This window comes from Sus scrofa, chromosome 14, assembly GCF_000003025.6.
Source record: "Sus scrofa isolate TJ Tabasco breed Duroc chromosome 14, Sscrofa11.1, whole genome shotgun sequence".
Lineage (NCBI taxonomy): Eukaryota > Metazoa > Chordata > Mammalia > Artiodactyla > Suidae > Sus > Sus scrofa.
Genome location: NC_010456.5, coordinates 123,830,785 through 123,849,222, shown reverse-complemented (window position 1 = coordinate 123,849,222; position 18,438 = coordinate 123,830,785). Strand labels below are relative to the sequence as shown.

The window sequence follows — 18,438 nt, the reverse complement described above, 5'->3', positions numbered from 1 at the left end:
CTGTGGCTGATTTTACTCTATAAGGGTGGAGGTGGGAGTTGTGACAACAACTCTTTGTCCCGCAAAATCTGAAATATTTATTCCATGGCCCTCTACAGAAGAAGTGTGCTAACCCCTGAAATGGGTCATTCATACCACTTTACAGATAGAGAAACAGAGGCACAGAAAGGCCCGATGTGTCACCTAAGATCATTAGGTTTTATTTATTTTTTTTTTGTCTCTTTTTTTTTTTGGCTTTTTTTAGGGCCGCTCCCACGGCATATGGAGCTTCCCAGGCTAGGGGTTGAATCGGAGCTGCAGCTGCTGGCCACAGCAATGCAGGATCTGAGCTACATCTGTGACCTACACCACAACTCATGGCAACGCCAGATCCTCAACCCACTGAGCAAGGCCAGGGATCGAATTTGTGTCCTCATGGATATTAGTTGGGTTCATTAACCACTGAGCCACGACAGGAACTCTAAATTGAAGTATAGTTGATTTACATGCTGTGTGTTGTTTTAGTTTCTTGTGTACAGCAAAGTGATTCAGATATATATATATATATGAATATATACATGTATGTATGAATATGTATATGAATATATTCTTCTGCAGACTCTTTTCCATGGTAATTTATTACAAGATATTGAGCATAGTTCCTTGTTGCTATACAGTTATCTACTTTATATATAGTGGTTTGTGTCTGCTAATCCCAGATTCCTAATTAAGGCAAGGATCAGATAGGAAGGTTATTCTGGATTATTACGGTGGACCTAATGTAACTGCAAGGGTCCTTATGAGGAGGGAGGCAGGAGGGTCGGAGTCAGAGAAAAGATGCTGTGACACAGAAGCAGAGGCCAAAGCCAAAGAACTCGGGCAGGCTCTACAAGCTGGAAAAGGCAAAAAAACGAATTCTCCATGAGAGCCTCCAGAAGGAATTGGCTCTGATGGCTTTTTTTTTTTTTTTTTTTTTTTTTGGTCTTTTTGTCTTTTTGCCTTTTCTAGGGCCACTTCCTGAGGCATATGGAGGTTCCTAGGCTAGGGGTCTAATCAGAGCTGTAGCCACCGGCCTACGCTAGAGCCACAGCAACGAGGGATCCAAGCCAAGTCTGCAACCTACACCTCAGCTCACGGCAACGCCAGCTCCTTAACCCACTGAGCAAGGCGAGGGATCAAACGTGCAACCTCATGGTTCCTAGTCGGATTCGTTAACCACTGCGTCATGACGGGAACTCCCAAGATCATTAGGTTTTAAATGAGTGTCAGAGACATCTCTGGCCTTAGAGAAAGTGTTCCAGTACTTCTCCCCGCTCTGTGCATTGAACCTCTTAGGTTGTCATGCTGTTCTGTTCCTGCTAAATGTGTCAGCCAAGAAGGACATGTTTATCTGCTCTAAACAGAGCACAGAGGCTGATCATAACACAGAGATGCCTGCAGGAGATGCCAGAGTCCCAGAGAAGCAGCCATCCAGAGTCCAGCCTCCCCCTCCCCTCCCAGCCTCTAAGAGTGGGGTTCCTAGCTGTCCCAGGGTTTATAAGAGAGACTGTTATCCAACATAGGCAGAGATTGCTCTCTCAATCAGGTAGTCAACTCAGGGAATGCCAACTGAAGAACTAGGTGGCCCCAAGTCAAAGACAAGAGCTGCCCTTGCATTAGTGACACCCCCTGGGAATTTAACACCAGTCTTATGTCCAGAAACAAGTCCACACCTGGCTCATCTGCCGTTCTGCCCTCCCCGATGTCTTTCCACCCAGCCTTGCCTTGATTTGCCTGCTGGTATTGCTCACAGTCATGCTGCCCTCCTGTCTAGGTCCTGGTTTCTACTGGTCTGAACTTGGCTCACACTTGAGCCCTGTGGGTAACAGGTTATGCCTCAAGAGTGGTCTGCAGCTCAAGGGATATCAAAGCTAAGGCTCTACATCTTGGGGAGAAAACCCAATGTTTCCACACATATTCTGAGACCAAACCAATCCCAAGAATAAAAAGAAAAGTGAAACTGGTGGAAAAGATCACTGAGTTAAAAGCCCAACAAAATTTCTAAAGATATAGAAATACTACATTAATTATGGTAAATCCATACAATGGAATACCATGTGGCCATTTAAAATGATATTAACAAAGATTTTAAAAGAACATGATGAAGCAGAGACACGGTGAGCTTTGTGGGTGTGGAACCTATGAAGCTAAACAGGGCCCCGTGTTTAGAAGGGCCTCCCCACTTGGTTTAATTCTCCATGGCCACCATCTTGAAATTCTTAATAAGATTTGAACAAGGGGTCCCACATTTTGGTGTTGCACTGAGCCCAGAAATTATGCAGCTTGTTCTAAGTGGATATATCGCCCAGAATTCATTCTCTCCTTCCCCAATCCAACCCACATGTACATTCACCCCGACTAAAGTTTTCACATAAGAATTCCTTTCTAGTATGTCTTAGGAAATGTTTATGCTTTTCAAATTCTAAATAAAAGGTATTAGTAAAGAAATTGGGATAATGAGAAACAGTAATCCTCCTGCAAAAATTGAAGCTTAACAATCAACATAGAAATTTTATTTATTTATTTAGGCTGCCCCATGGCATATGGAGTTCCCAGTGCCAGGGATCAGATCAGAGCTGAGATCCTTAGATCTCAACACTGGATCCTTAACTCACTGTGCCAGGCTGGGATCAAACCTGCATCCCAAGGCTCCAGAGGCACCACCAATCCTGTTGAACCGCTGAGACATTATTTGTTTGAATCCACCAATGTCAAATCAGAAAGCAAGAGCAGAAACACAAACAGGTTAAGTTTAACATTCCTGGGAAGCAGAATAGGAGCACAGGGGAGAGAAATGGCTATGATCTAGTCAATCAATCTTGCTTGTAGCTCTTGTCCTATGTTTGTGGCTGCGATGGCTACTATTGGCAAGTCATTCTTGCAAATAAAATAAATATTATTAAGTTTATGTGCACGTATACTTTATGTATATACATATATATGTGTGTGTGTGTATATATATACACCTTGTTAACGATATTCTCACAAATAACAAATGTGGGGAGCAAAATAAACCCCTCAATGGGCAATTTTGACATCTGACTTCATATAGTGCTTTAACCACTGGAGATTCCCATACTTAAATATTAAGCAATAATGTTCACTGGTATTTTCCAATGTTTGATCATGTACTACAGGTATAGTTATTTGCAAATTCACTAAACTTACGATTTCTTATTTATTTAGCTGTTATTATTAGCTATCCATAGTAACATGCAGACTACCAAGAATGTTCCCTGTCCTTTAAGAATAACATGATTGCAGGAAATTCTAAGAACCCCCAGGAATTCCAACTTCTCATTTGTAAACTCTGAAGATGAATATCAATTTGGAAACATGGATTCTATGTATAATTGTTTATATACAAGTTCCAGCCTCCCTTGCAGCTAGTTATAATTATATTCTAAGTTTGGGCCAGTGAGATGCAAGCCCAAGTAAAGTAGGCACATACAGGGCCATGATTTTATGAGGAAGCTGCTCACCCTCCACTTACTCTTTCCTTCTTTTTCTTGGCCTGGAAGATGAAGACTGGAGGAGTCACCTGGGACCAAGATATGGACAGTGTGTGTTAAAGAAGACAGAGTGGCTCTTCCAGTTTGTTCCCTGGATGACCTTGTGGAACAGAACTACCTACCTGCCCCAGCCCATCTGTTAAATGTGAGCTGAATCAATCCTGTTTTATTTAAGCACTCTATATCTTGGAGTCTCTTTTTTGTAGCAGTTTAGCTTATGTGAGCATATACAGGAACACGCTTATGCTGTAACGCTACTTGACAAAGCATCACACCCAATGTCTGTCACGTCACATTACATTATTCTGTACGTGGTATTACACACAATTGTGTGTACAGTTCCAAAAATCTGCAGATGCTCCAGTCCCTTCCATAAAATGGCCTAGTATTTGCCTATAGCATAGATACATCCTCCCATATACATTAAATCATCTCTAGATTACTTACAACCCAAATACAATGTAAATAATTTGTAATAATGCTATATAAATGGTTGCCAGGGGAGTTCCTACTAGGAACCATGAGGTTGTGGTTCAATCCCTGGCCTCGCTCAGTAGGTTAAGGATCTGGTGTTTCCATGAGCTGTGGTGTAGGTTGCAGATGCTGCTTGGATCTGGCATTGCTATGGCTGTGGCGTAGGGCCGGCAGCTATAGCTCCCATTAGAGCCTAGCCTGGGAACCTCCATATGCAGCAGATGTGGCCCTAAAAAGAAAAAAAAAAAAGTTTTCCAGCATGCAGCAAATTCAAGTTTTGCTTTTTGGAACTTTCTGGACTTTTAAAAAATATTTTCAACTTGCAGTTGGTTGAATCCACAGATGCAGAGCCTGCAGATACAGAGGGCTGGCTCTATGTACAATATCAATCACTACAAAATCCACCAAGAAAATGCCCAGGAGAAAATATGTCAAAAGCCTGACAAAAAAACAAAGGAGATGGAATAAGCCAAATCAGACACTGTTCCAGAAAGAATTAGGTAGTACTATCTCTACAGTCATTAAACTACTATTTATTGAGCACTGCTTACGTTCTGAGCAGGGAGCTGGAATAGAGAGCAAGAAAGACACATTCCTGTTTGTATAAAATTTAGGATGAAACTAGAAAGGAAGACGTTTGTACATATTTACCAGCATGAATGATGTGAAACATTTATTCTCTCCTTTCTGTAAGTCTTTCTCCAGGGGAATAGGAATATTGGTGAGATGTGGGGTTTTGGATAATCTCAGCCTCCTCAAGGACGGGTGGTTTATTTCCTAATGCCTAGTAGAAGCAGAGGTTTCATCAGGAGGTGGCCCGCCCCTGCAGCAACACTTCGAGGCTAAGAATGGGCAGGAGAACTCCGAGGGTTTCATTTACAGTTCTGCCACTCCTCTTGAGAAGCCTCCACCCAGCTTCCCTAGCCCTGGGCTAACAGAAACTGGAAAATATCCCAGCTCCATATGTTCTCTGTGTCAAGGGAGCCTCCTTATCTGAGAACACATGGCTGGCTGTTGGGTCGCCATCCTGGGAAAACCAAGAGCATCTCTTAGGTTTGGGTTTGGGGGAAAAGCAAAGAAAGCTGAACAAACACAAGAGTGGAAATTTGGCACTTGTTTTATATGGGAGCTATAATTTTTGTAGCCTTAAAAAATGTGAGAAACTCTAGTGTTCTGCTTAGCAGAAGTCATTAAGCATCCTGTAAGAGGCTGTTTGAGTCAGTGAGAGGGGCTCAGTTTGCTGTTCAGTAATTCTTGGTGTTTACCGAGGACTTTATCTGCCCATCTGTCCATCTACCTGCCTGGCGAACACGTCCTGCTTTGCCAGCCACTGCAGGGCATTTCTGTCCACATACCTGTCAGATTCCATTTTCACCAGAAGTTTCATTAGGAAATAGAGGCTGAGCGTTCTTAGAGGCACTTTAAACAGCTAAAAAATAATGAAGGAGAAGTCAATGCAATTAGTCAAGCCTTTGGCCGTAGGATTGGAACAGCGAAGGAACTAATTATGTGCCCCAGGCACCCACACATTGATTTGCCACATCATCAGGCCACAATAAAGAATGTCTCAAAGCTATGCATCTCACCCGGCAGGAGTGAAACAGGAGTTACCTTGGTGAATTCCGTAAAGAAGGCTGAATCTTACAAGACAGAGTCTGCTCTTATTTAGCCATTATCTGTTCTTCCCTTCTTCCTTACTAACAGAAGTAAGATTTTAAGCAGCCTGACCATATGCCCAGTAATAGAACACATTTCCTAGTCTCCTATGCAGTAATAAATGGCCAATGAAATGTTGGTGGATGTCAATGGAGTCTTCTGGGAAGGCTGTCCTTCTCCCCTTCCTCCTTCTACCTGGAACATGGATGTGATAAATGGAGTTCCAGCAGCCATCTTATGACCATGAGGCAATCTTGGGGTTAGCATTCATGAGCCTAAGATGGAAGAGCAGAAAGACTGAAGAAGGCTGGTTCCTGGATGACCATGAAGCTGCCATACTGCCATGGGATTCTCAGCCTTTAGACTTCATGTTGCCTGACAGAAAAATAAATCTTTATTTATGACAACTATTAATGCAGATATCTATTTCTAGCAGCAAGTCTAATTTTAACACATACAACATACATTCAGTTTCAGTCTTTCCCACAAGTTTTTCCAAGAGTCGCCAGAAAACATCAATCATTGACTGAGACAGTCATTCATCCACATTTTTTTGTGTGTGTGTCTTTTTTTTGCCTTTTCTAGGGCTGATCCCATGGCACATGGAGGCTCCCAGGCTAGAGGTCCAATTGAAGCTGTAGCCACCGGCCTACACCAGAGCCACAGCAATGCAGGATCCGAGCCACATCTGCAACTACACCACAGCTCATGGCAACACCGGATCCTTAACCCACTGAGCAAGGCCAGGGATCAAACCTGCAACCTATGGTTCCTAGTCAGATTCATTAACCACTGCGCCATGATGGGAACTCCCATCATTCATCCACATTTACTCAATGCTCACTGTAGGCCCAACTCCGTGGTCCACATGGGGGGATGGGAAGATGAGTACACATGGTTCCTGACCTGGGCACAGTTCCCCACTTTCTCCTTAGAATGAGCTGCTCTTGGACTTCCCATTGTAGCTCATCGGTAATGAGCCTGACTAGTATCCATGAGGATACAGGTTCGATCCTGGCCTTGTTCAGTGGGTTAAGGATCCAGTGTTGCCGTGAGCTGCAGTGTAGCTCACAGATGTGGCTCGGATCCACGTTGCTGTGGCTATGGCGTAGGCTGGCAGCTACAGCTCTGATTTGACCCCTAAGTTGGGAACTTCCATATGCCATGAATGTGGCCCTTAAAAAAAAAAAAAAAAAAAGGAATGTGCTGCTTTCTCCACTGAACTTTGAGTCTCTGTTCGACTTGCCTTGCAAGAGAGGAATTGTATAAACTGCTGGAAGGCACAGAAACTGCCTTGTTCATTTTGGTATCTCCCTCCCCTAGTCCCTGGCCCAGTGCCTCCCCCTTCGTGATCAATGTCCATGACAAGGGTACATAAAAGTTGAGCCTGCAGCCCAGCCCACCTTGTTTCAGCAATTGCCCACATCTGCCAGTCACCATGTCAAGAGCTGCCAGGTTCTGACCCAGCATTCACTGAAAATGCCCACCTTACACCAGCCACGTGCCTTGGGGTTCAAACCCCCATTTCATCCTCACCATTCTCCTCAGATAAGATGTGGAGGAGATGGGGCTTCCTCTCAATTTTGACGCTGTGTCTCCATCCTGATCTTGGTTCAGGTATGGCCTTGTCAGCTCAGCCAGGTCCCAGCACCTCAGGCAATGGGTACCCTTGCATCCCCTAACCAACCATGGGTATTCAGGGTGAGAAACCATCCAACCTGCCAGGCAGTGGCCTAGTCTATCAGTTGGTCTAGAGTAGGCTAATCTCTGAAGATCAAGGGTTTCATTGAAGGAGAGCCAGTGGGCCTCCCAGGGTACCTCCTCGGGGGTCGTTTTTAGCAATGGAGTTGTGTATCAAATACAACGTTTGTTTCTTTCCATCATTCTCAAACTTCTCCTGAGTCAGTTCCCAAGTCCCCCATGACCAAAGCAGGCTGTCTGCCAGGTCCTTACTCTGGCCAGCTGGTGGCGGGGGGGGGGGGGGGCAGCAAGGGCAGCAGTCTTGGGGTCTGGGCTCAGAATTTGCTGGAGGTGGTGTGGTCTGAATACCAGCTCCATCCCTTTCCACCTGTGGGACTTCAGGCAAATCACTTCACCGTGCTAAGCGTCAGTTTTCTCGCCTGTCAAATGGGGACAACACCTTGACCTTAGAGAGTTGCTATAAAGATGCGCAGAATCGGGATTTCCCATCGCGGCTCAGGGTTAACAAATCTGACTAGGAACCATGAGGTTGCGGGTTCGATCCCTGGCCTCGCCCAGTGGGTTAAAAATCCAGTGTTGCTGTGAGCTGTGATGAGGTTGCAGATGCGGCTTGGATCCTGCATTGCTGTGGCTCTGGCGTAGGCCAGCAGCTGCAGCTCCAATTAGACCCCTAGCCTGGGAACCTCCATATGCCGCGGGATTAGACCAAGAAATGGCAAAAAGACAAAAAAAAAGTGAACAGAATCAAAATGCAATAGCCTTTAGCCCTGTTCCTAGCTTTCAGGAAACGGCAGCTATCATCATCAGGACTGGTATAACCTGGCATCATTTTTTGTTAGAACCGTCTCATAACTTGGTGAACATTAAACACATTTCAGGTTCTGATATTGGTAAAGACTGTCAATTAGATTTTGTGTTTTCTTTGTGGAGGGAGGGTAAAGTTTAAAGTGATTTTCACCTATTTTTTTTACCTTCCTATTTTATTTCCCATTTTCTCTAGTGATGTCATTTGTCTTTTAAGTTATAAGGAAACAACCAAATTGCAGTCGAAGCTCTCAATCGAATATCCATGTTCTGAAACATCCTTCTTATGATCTGACTGGGTCAACTTGCTTTTTTTTTTCTTTTATGTAGTTTACAGCAAAGGGTCAAATTACCTGCCCGTTTTCTTCCCAGGACGCTCCCATGCGTGGACATGTCTGAGGTGTGTTGAGACAGACAGAAACATGAAGACACACGTGGGAATAAATGTGTACATGTCTTTAGACTTTATTTGGGGAAACTGGGCTTTCGCCATCATCCAAGTTCAACAGAGATGGCTCTGCAGACCAAACAGTGGTTAGTCGTTGACACCAAAAACCATTTGCAGCCCCAAATAGACACAACAAATCTGGAAAGGAATTTTTAAAAATCCAAACCTTGCAACCCACCCCTCACCCTAGACTACTTGAAGCATCAGAAGCGAAGAGAAATATGCTGCCAAGAGGAGGCGGGAGGCCAGGTGGATTCCTCAGGCTGCAGCAGGTGAAAAACACATCTGCTAAAGCGGAGCACATTTGGGGGTTTGGGATGGAAAAGCTGAGAGTGCTTATGAGACCAGGCCCTTGGTCCTGCCTCCCTCTATTTCCACCGTGAAAAGCTGTCCACGCTGAGGGCTGGGTCATCCCGATGCCAGTGCTATGGGGGCAAAGCAAACAACATGGATTCTGGCTAAGGCCGAGCCTGCACAAGCCTGAAAAATCTAGATGGCAACATAGGTAAGCGGAGTGGGTGGCCCGACACCAAAGGGCTGGAGAGCGTTTGGGGGACCGGGAAGGCGGCCCTGCAGGAGAAGAGAGCCGCCCCCAGGGGGCGCTGTCTAAGCAACCCTGGCTGGCGGTTGCTAGGCAGAAATGTAGGCCTTGGAGCCAGATCTTCAGATGTTTTAAGAGATGCTATAAAACTCCTGATTTTCAAATGCTGGCAACTGATTCAACACATTTTGCAATGCTGTGTACTGACTGAAGAAAACAAATCTGTCGGCTGGATCTGGCTCGCAGGCAGCCCGCTTCTGAATTGGGTGGGAGCTGACTTTTATCTTACCTCTGAAGCTTGGGGTTTCAGGGACTGGGTTGAGAGCCCACATGGATCCACGTTCACTCTTCTGCCCAGATCTTCCTACTGCTAAATTAATCTAGCCTAAGAACTCCTTTGCAGCATTGAGAAAAGCGAAGCTTCAAAATCAAAGTACAAACCCAGACAAAAACCTTCCAGGTAGAAGCCTCAAAGATTGAGCTCTACTTTTATTTTTTTATGTATTTTGTCGTGTCCCAGAATGCTTGGCCATTTTAAAATCACAGGTGGAAGAAGAGTCCTGAGCCTCTGTAGTTCCCAGGACAGGACAGTTTGGAGAGAGAGAGGATGATAAGTGACAGTGACACACCCAAGACCACCCAGGAGGTGGGGGGGGGGGCTGGTCAGGGGCCAAATTTACTTTCCTCCTTCTCTGACTCTTAATTTGAGGCCTATATTCCCAAGCCACCCATGGAATTTGGAATATCCAGACAATGGCTCTGGCAGGTTCCTTGGGGAGCAAAGCTTGGAGAGAGAAGCACTGCGTGTGGGTGGGAAGAGCAAGGGCAGAGACTGGCTCAGCGGCAGTGCCGAGGGGAAACTCCTGCCCCCACCAGGGGGTCAGGGTGGCACCGAGGTCTTTTGCCCCAAGCAAACAAGGACTGTCCCCGGGAGCCCAAATGTAGAAAAAGCCAGCGCATCCTGGGTCGAGGTTGCGAATCAGAAAACACACACTGCACAAAAATCTCAAATTCCAGGCAAGTGCTGTAACAAACAACCCAGCCAGCCAAGACTTCTAAAGGTTGACGTCCTCCTCTTCCTGCACAGCGGGCCTTCACCGCTGCAGCACATCTGGGGAAAGGGAAGAAGAGGAAGGCGAGAAACAAAACAAAAAAAACCCACAAAAGACAAGGTACGGCTTCCCAGCCTGTGATTAAGCCCTAAAGGGCTGGCTGCTAATCACTGCAGCCCCGCACCCGCTTGGCGTTTCCCCGCAGATGCTAAAGTACCTCCTTCACCCAGGAGCTCATGCGAACCTTTCACTTTGTTCCCTAGGGCTCAGGCACTGGGGCTGCTCAGAAAGATCTGGGAGCTTGCAGAGCATTGTGGGTACCGACATGCAAATGAGGAGCGCAACCAAGCGTGTCCCACATTGCTTCAGAGGACCTGAATTTTTTATGGCTTGTATGTGCTGTTTGATGTTTTCATTGTCTCCCAGCATAACTGATATGCATTCCGATTCTGACAACTAGAAGTTTTTTTTTTTTTCTTTTCTGGGAGCTGATCTTCTCTACCTTAAAAAACAAAACAAAACAAAACAAAACCAAAAACAAAAAGAAAACAAGGGTGTGGGAGGGGGCGAGAACAAAAAAACAAATCCACCGTAACAAACTGAGGTTACTTTAAGAAGTGAAATATTTGAAGCAGTTGAACCACAGATGCAACCAGGAAAAGAAAACATGTTGATTCTCTTAAATTCCTTGGAGGAAAACAACTCTGGCTTGTCTACTTCATTTAAAGGGACAACTTCCAAAAGGAGCAGAGTAGGGAGAGAGTGATTCATTTTTTTTTTTTTTAATTTGAGGATGGTCAGTCATGAAGAGCCCATTTCTATTACGAAATATACACCCTTCCCATCTGTTTGCACTTGCTCTTAATTAGAAGTTGGGGGCGTTTATTTGGAAAAAAGTGAGAGTCTGTTGGACCCTCTCCTGTCCTACACACACACACACACACACACACACACACACGCACATCCCACTCCAAGGACTGAGTGTGAACTTTTAAGGGAACCGTTTTTGTTGTATAGTCATTTGCCCTTATGAGATCCAGAAATCCCTAACCCACGCCAAATACCCAGGTTCAGTGGTTTTTCTGGTTTGGCTGAGGGAAGGAATGGTGGAACAAATCACAAGAAAGTCACTTCTGAGAGAATCGTGTCAATGTCTGCTCCCCACCTCCCAGCTCTGGGCGCCAAGATGATGCGGGCGATGGGCTGCATTGCAGAGGGCCTGCATGAACCTGGATGGGGAGCTTTGAAGCACTCCAGTTTCCTTCCAGCCTTAACCCCACAGAGAGAAAACAGCACAAATCTTATAAATGCGAGCACAGTGGCAAGGTCTATAAAAATCCCAGCACACCTTGTATTTTGCTCGCCATTCTCCCCATCCAAGGTCTTGCAATTGCATATCCCTCCTTTGTCCAAACTGGGCATCATGCTTTCTTTCAGCCCCGTTCCTGTGCGTCTATCTGCCTTGAACACCCTTGTCCACCAATAAAGTTGAAGCTTCCCACTCTCCAGGGCCCCCACTCCCGCCCTCCATTCCTTACCCAGCTGCTCTTTCCATCCTTCCTTGGAACTTTCTCCCACCTCCTGGAAATTCCTCCAATGGCATAGCAGGAGGCCTCCAGGTTCCAAGGCCAGAGCTGCTTGGAGGGGTCGTCAAGGTCAGAATAGCTCCTCGGACAACTTGCATCTCCATCCTCAGCTCCTGCTGCCCACCTTATGCACGTCAGTGTTGAAAGTATTTATGAATGAGAGCACACAGCATCTTATTGCTTATGCAATAATTTTATGCACATTATGTCTAATTCCCACTTTCAAAGCCTAAGAGGTGGGTATTATCGTTTCCACTTCCCAGGTGATAAAACCGAGGCTCTGAGGAGGCACGCACATGGCTTCCCCAACTGTTAAAGTCCAATCCCAGTGACCTCCCAGCCACAGGCTGCTTCTCCAAAAGAGACACCTCTTAGCCCTTTGCCATTTTCAAATCACTTCCACAGACAGTACTTCTGGGACTTGCATGATGACCCTGTCAGATGGCTAGGAATAATAACACTGTTTTTACAAATGCAGGATCGAGTCGCATAAATCCCTGGATTCCCATGCAGTCCAATCTTCTTCTTTCAGAACCTTCTTTGGAAGACCACGACAACTGCAGGGATGAAAAACGAGTCTGGTTCTCCCCCAGCATAAGCTCCCAGGGGTGGGGGATGAGGGTGGGAGGGAGGTCAGATGGGAATTTGAAGGAGCCAAGTTAACTTTTTCAATTACAAAAGCCTTTAGAGACTTAATTCACCCAAACCACCCTCAAGACCACAAGAATTTATGGACCTTCTAAATATATCCAAACGAGTCTCCGGAAGTATCTCAGGTGGCCATAATCCAGCTCTGTAGAGCATATGAATACATTTAAAATAGCAGTAAATGTTTCCACCCTTACAATTCGTTTTTTATGACTGAAGGTATCCCAAATAGAAATGTTGGCAGTCACCCGTTTAATAATTTGATTTCTATTTAACTTATCAGGGTAGAAATGGAAGCACAGTAGGCTTACATACCAGAACTTGGTTTATGTGCTTTCAACTTCAGAGCCAGGCAGTCCTGATTTCGTACTGACAATAAAAATAGAGATATGAAAATTCTCACCCTCCGTCCTCGGCTTCCAGCTCAGGTACCCTTGTGTCCTGTTTTCTCTGGAGCATCTCAGAGGTTTCCCATGGGAGAAGGAGAGCATCTTCAAATGGACTCCGCTTTTCAAAGGACAAACAGGAGGAGGATTTTTTGAGACAGGTTTTGTGGTGGTGCCTACAGTAGAGCCCAAGGGGGGAAAAAAAAATCAACTGGCACAAATTAGGGTGGACACGAAAAGAAACAATATTCCTAACTGCACATAAAAGCTGTCCGAACATCCCCCACCCGACCCCACCCCAGCACCCTCACATTGTTTAGATTTCAGGCGCTTGAAGAAAATGTATTTCTTTTGACATTTAATAATGTCTGTTGACATGCAACATCCCTGCTAGGGCTTTTCATTTTTTTATTAAATGATGTAAGTTCTGTAACTGATACCAGTTGTCATCAAACATCATAAAGCCAATCATGCCTCAAGTCATCAATATTTATTGTCCCTGGTGGGGGAGAGGCTGTTTTCAGTTTGGGGCAGATGGGTTTCATTTTTAAGCAGAGCAGTTAAAGCAGACGCACCTAGTATAAAATATCAGACCGGCAAGGATCCGCCGACATGGTACAATTGAGATGTTCACGCAGTTGAAAGGAAGAGGATGGGGGAAGAGAAGGGTAGAGAGGGGAATGAGAAGGAAAGAGGGCAGCGGACAGGCCCAGAGGAGGGGGGTGGAAATAATGGAAGTGGGGAAAGAAAAAGAAAGGCATGGGAAAAAGAAAAAAGAGAATGTATGTTCATCTGATGTATAGCAAACCCGTGAACACCTACTTTTCTGTGGAAGGCTATCCAGAAGGACATAGGGCAGCAGAGGGAGACACTGTGTTCCCTCCGAGGTGGAGGGCAGGCTGAGACCCCAGCAAAAAGGGAGTTAGAGAAAGTGAAAGTGAAATAGAAGAGAACAAAAGTAAAAGAGAGGATGTGAACGACGAGCAAAGGGGACAGACAGACATAAGATAAAATGTGAGAGAAAGTGAAAGACACAAAATGAGAAAGCGAACAAACGAGAGAGTGAAAAACAACGAAAAGAGAAAAAGTGCCCACTGTGGCTCAGCAGGTTAGGAACTCGACTAGTATCCATGAGGATGAGGGTTCAATCCCTGGCTTTGCTCTGTGGGTTAAGGATCTGGCATTGCCATATGCTGTGGTGTAGGTCGTAGATGCAGCTTGGATCTGGTGTTGCTGTGGCTGTGGTGTAGACTGGCAGCTGCAGCTCTGATTCCACCCCTAGCTTGGGAACTTCCATATCTGCAGGTGTGGCCTTAAAAAGAAAAAAAAATGAAAAAGAGATCTGTAGAGAGAGAAGGTGAAAGAGCAGTGACCGGAGAGCAGGGTCAGGAGATGCCAGTGGGTCTGATGGCTGGTACCAGCCTGGAAGAGAAGGGACGAGGACATGGGCCAGCATCCTGGGCAGGGGGATGGGGGTGGGTTCGTTGGGTGGACTTTTGGCAAGCCAGTCCCAGCCAGAGCCAGGAGGAGGGGATGAGTTTGTCTTGGGCACTCTCACCTGTCCTGCCTGGGCCCTCTTCTCCCTAAGAGGTCTCCATCGTAGGTGGCCGGCTGCTGGAATCTTCTCACATGCTACCCCAAGAAAGGCTCTGAGTATCTCATCCACACTGAGGCATAAATGACTCATACATCTTAATGGGATATTCCTGGCTGCATTCATTTTCCTTGTTTGCTTCTAGTGCAAATGGTAAATTCTGAGAGCTGTCAGCCAGGTAGGGAAAATTTTAGGGGATGTGAAGCTGGTGACCAGAGTCTCTTTCCATGAACAACTCTTTATTGCCTCCTGAATGTTCTGTTGGGGGCACTCTTTGTAGACACAAAGTTTTTTTTTTGTTTGTTTGTTTGTTTTGTTTTTTGTTTTTTTGAGTGATGAACTGGGGAAATCTGATCAAGTCTTGGGCCTAGGTGGCCCTGGACAAATCCTGGGTCCTGAGGCTTCTGCTTGGGACCCTGGATCTGGGCTGCGGCAAAGAGGGGCCAGAAAGTGAGACAACTGGGGATCAGACGATGGAGAACCTTGTCCTTCATCCTGGGACTTCAGGGAGCCTCTTGCAGAGACCAGAGCCCGGGAGAGAGGAAGGGCCAGGAACGGACTCCTCGCCCTGCAGTGTCCTCGAAACGCCCAAATTCTGCCCACGCTAGCTTTTGTGGCTGACGTCAAAGTCAGAGGGAAGAAAGGAAGAAGGAAGGAAAAACCTTCACAAAGAGAGTTTCCAAAAAAGCTCCTGCAGAAAAATAAATAGGTCAAACCTCAAAGCAGCCCAGCAAACTCTTCCTCATGGTTCAGCCCACTACCTGCATTGTGAACTCACAGGCCTTCGTATTTCAGTAACCCGGCCGGCAGGGGAGGCTGGGGCAGGGCTCCCTCCCATGGCGTGGATGAGGATTCTGAGGCAGGGAGCATCCTGGCATGGGGTCCAGGAGCATGTTCAAAGCGCCAGAGGTCCCAGACCCAAGGACCTCCCTCGTATCCGCTCTCTTCCTTTCCTCCTGGGAAGAATGGGAGGCAGGGCGCGGGGATTAAGGTGCCAACACGCCATGACTGACCCCTCTTTCTCCCACCCTAGCTTGTATGTTTCCGAGGAGAAAGAGATTGCATTCTGTAGCCCTCTCCCGAATTTTCCAGTCTGATCTGGATAAGTGTCAGGACCTGAATGCCAGCCTGATCTCCCCTGTTGGCATGAATCTGGGCGGCCCTTGCAGGTTACCTAGGAGGCCACTGACAGCTTCATGAAATGACTCCACTCCATTCCCGCCCAAGTGCCAGCCCGCAACCCAGAGCTCCCTGGGGGCATTGTTTTGCTTGTATTTCTGGAAAATGGAGCTCATTGGAAGGGTCCTGTTTCTCCACATCCTCATTAACGTTTTGTCTTTGTCTTTTCTTCTGACTTAATCATTGCTGCCCAGCAGCATCTCTTCACTGGTTTTGTTGTTGTCATTGTTGTTCTTTGGTTTTTGGTTTTTTTTTTTTTTTTTTTTTTTTTTTTTTGGCTGCACTCACCACATGTGGAAGTTCCCAGTTCCCAGGCCAGGGATCGAACCAGAGCCACTGCCGTGACTACATCAGATCTTTAACCCACTGAGCTACAAGGGCACGCCTCTCATTGCTATTTTCATTTGCATCTTTCTAATTACTGATGAGGTTGATCAGTTCTCCATAAACTTATCCGCCATGTAACTTCCCCTTCTAGCATCTGCCTATATCTCTGCTTTAGATTCTCTTTCTCTTGTCAGTTTGCAGTACCTGATATTTGGAGTCTATTCTTTTGTTAGTTTTAGGCATTGTTCATTAATTCCTCCTAATCTGCCATCTCTCAGTTAACTATGGCTCTGGTGGCCAGGTTTAAACAGATATTTTAAATTTTGATGTAGTCAAGTTCACCGATTTTTGCCATGTGGTTTTTGCTTTTGGTGCCTTATTGAAGAAAGCTTTACCTCCCTAAGGTCAAAAAGATATTCTTTTACATATTCTTCTATTGAATACATAGCATTTTTCTTTTACATTTAGGTCTTTTTTGAGTTTGTTTTTTAATGTGGTTTGAATTAGAGCCACACTTTTTTTATGTTTGGCCAGTGAGCCAGTTACCCCAACAGAATCTACTAAATAATTCATTTTTTTTTCCTCCACTGAATCCTAGTGCCTCTTTAGCACAGATCAGAGGTCTCTTTCTGAGTTTTCTTCTTTATTCCATTTGTCTATTTACCTGTTCTTGTACTAATACCCCACTAACTACATTACCATGTCTTTGCGGAATACCTAATAGGGCAAAATTTTCTTACTTTGGTCCTTTTTATTTTTCAAAAGTGTCTTAGCTATTCGTGTAGCTTTATTTTTCTTAATTTTGGAAGATTTATAAAGGTCCAAAAAAGGGAATTTTTTATTGGAATTGAGTAGAATTTTAGGAATTAATGAGGGGAGGATTGACCTTTAGGTCCGTCCATTTATAAACATGTTCTATGTCTGCATTTATTTAGGTTTATTTAAATTTTTTCTCTAGGCGTTCCCGTTGTGGCTCAGTGGTTAACGAATCCGACTAGGAACCATGAGGTTGCGGGTTCGATCCCTGGCCTTGATCAGTGGGTTAAGGATCCAGTGTTGCCATGAGCTGTAATGTAGGTTGCAGACATGGCTCGGATCCTGCGTTGCTGTGGCTCTGGCGTAGGCCAGTGGCTACAGCTCTGATTTGACCCCTAACCTGGGAAACTCCATGTGCTGTGGGAGCGGCCCAAGAAATGGCAAAAAGACAAAAAAAATAAGTTATTTCTCTATAAAAGATCTTGTGTATTTTTAGATTAATTCCTAGATAGTCCTGGTAATGTAGGGTGGTGGCAGACCATTAGGAATTGTGACAAGAGTCTATTATATTTTTCTAGTAAGTTATCACTGGTGTAGTGGAATCCCCAATTTTTTTTTTTTTTTTTACTTTTTTAAACCTCAACTTCATTGACACAAAAATTTATAGACAATAAGATGTCCCCATGTTGATTGTAGGATTTAATGAATTTTAACAAGTGTTCACATCTATGTAACCACCACAATCAAAATGTAGAATATTTCTGTCATCCACAAAAGTCCCCTCTTGCTGCTTTGTAATTAATCCTTTTATTTTCTTTTTACCCAAGGGAACAACTGATTTGCTTTCCATTCTATAGTGTAGAATTGCCTTTTCTCAAATTTTATTTTCTAATTTTTCTTTGATAGTTTGTGAAAATAAATTTTTTTTGTGTAACAACCTTGGGTCATAAAACATTGTTAAATTAATATATTAGTTCCAGTTTTGTGGCTGTAGGCTTTCAGGATTGTCTACCTAGATAATCAAATAAATTCTCTCAATAAAAAAAAAATGTCAGTTCTTTCTTTCCAGTCTATATGCCTTCAATTTAAAAAATTTCTTTTCGGAGTTCCCGTCATGGCTCAGTGGTTACTGAATCCAACTAGGAACCATGGGGTTGCAGGTTCGATCCCTGGCCTTGCTCAGTGGGTTAAGGATCTGGCATTGCCGTGAGCTGTGGTGTGGGTCACGGATGTGGCTCGGATCCCGCGTTGCTGTGGCTCTGGTGTAGGCCGGTGGCTACAGCTCTGATTCCACCCCTAGCCTGGGAACCTCCATATGCCGCGGGAGTGGCCCAAGAAATGGCAAAAAGACAAAAAAAAAAATTCTTTTCTAAATTATTGCACTGCTAGGATGTCCAGTACACTGCTGAACAGACATCGTTGCTTATTTGCTAACTTTAAGGAATATGTTTTCTTCTTTGACCATTAAGTGTGATATTAGCTGTAGGTATATCTTATAGACGATCTTTATCAGCGTGAGAGAGTTCTTTCTTATTCTTAATTTGTTGATATTTATTATCATGAGCGGGTATTGAATTTTATCCAATGTCTTTTTTTGTGTCTACTGAGATGATCATATAAGATGTCTCTATTCTATTAATAAAGTGAATTGTGTTTATTGATTTTTTTTTTTTTGGAATGTTAAACCACCTTTGCATCTCTGGAATAAAGCCACTTGGCCACAATATAGTATCTGTTTTATACATGACTGGCTTAT

General features: G+C 44.8%; 1 long non-coding RNA gene across 2 annotated transcripts; it reads right to left on the bottom strand.

Moving 5' to 3' along the window:
* Positions 11,967-15,817, bottom strand: LOC110256666. 2 transcript variants are annotated; one of them, XR_002338527.1, is made up of 3 exons: positions 14,385-15,817; positions 12,844-13,002; positions 11,967-12,349 (listed from the first exon to the last, which is right to left on the bottom strand). It is a non-coding gene; the product is annotated as an uncharacterized LOC110256666 (long non-coding RNA). The 2 variants fall into 2 exon arrangements; XR_002338526.1 differs by lacking the exon at positions 14,385-15,817 and adding an exon at positions 13,649-13,882.